Genomic DNA, 780 nt, shown 5'->3' on the forward strand with positions numbered 1-780 from the left:
GGGGGGCTTGCTTCGTCCAGTTATTTTATATACAGTCTATGGTTTGTTGTCAGTAGAGTCTGTAGGCTACAGGAGCCTCCTACCAGCATGGACAGGGTACAGGATGGGAAATGTCCTTCGGAAGGCTCCAGCATTTAACCGGGTTCAGGCTCGGGCTTAGCTCGCCATCATAAGTGGCCTGCATAAAAAAACAGGACCCTCATCTATGTGCACATTCTAGGTCTATATATTAATAATTTAAATAGACTCATCTTTAAATAAATATTGCGCAATACAAACAGTGCAATTTCCTAAGCACTAATAATTATATTAACAACTTATACAACAGTAAAGTATTTTGTTTCATAATCAAAGCACTTACAATCAGAGACACCTGGCATAAACATAACATAAGCACACGTCATGTGGACGAAAATAGTTTAAATGTGGCAATACGCAGCACTGTGCTGCGTGCAAAATATTAAATTAGTCATATAACGGACTCACCGATTCCACAGCGAAATGACAACTAGTTAGACGCTTTTCTCGGACAGTTTCGACGGGTAGGCGGCTCCTCGTAGCAACAAACATTTCCCAGCTCAGCAACGTGTGTGTCTGGTCGCTTCCTGCTTGGGATTAATAAAGACTGCCGATTGGACGGTCACGGTCATGTGATCCGAGAAGCGCAAGGCATGCTGGGTCAAAGAGTTGTTCTCAGGACAAGAGGATGTGGGAGTGTTTTAGCGCCCGTGTTTCAGACAGAAAAACAGATTGCAGCTAAATGCATCCCTGAAAAAGATG

At 43.2% G+C, this 780-nt stretch overlaps 1 protein-coding gene across 1 annotated transcript in view; it reads right to left on the bottom strand.

The window, feature by feature from the left end:
• fndc5b (fibronectin type III domain containing 5b) overlaps positions 1 to 636 on the bottom strand; it is a 36,205-nt gene extending 35,569 nt beyond the window's left edge. Inside the window, exons 1-2 of the mRNA XM_024257930.2 lie at positions 487 to 636; positions 84 to 178 (exon numbers count right to left, since the gene is read on the bottom strand). The gene's annotated coding sequence lies outside the window, so the exon portion shown is untranslated. The remainder of the gene's footprint in view (positions 1 to 83; positions 179 to 486) is intronic.
• Positions 637 to 780: the final 144 nt, after the last annotated feature.

This window comes from Oryzias melastigma, linkage group LG11, assembly GCF_002922805.2.
Source record: "Oryzias melastigma strain HK-1 linkage group LG11, ASM292280v2, whole genome shotgun sequence".
Lineage (NCBI taxonomy): Eukaryota > Metazoa > Chordata > Actinopteri > Beloniformes > Adrianichthyidae > Oryzias > Oryzias melastigma.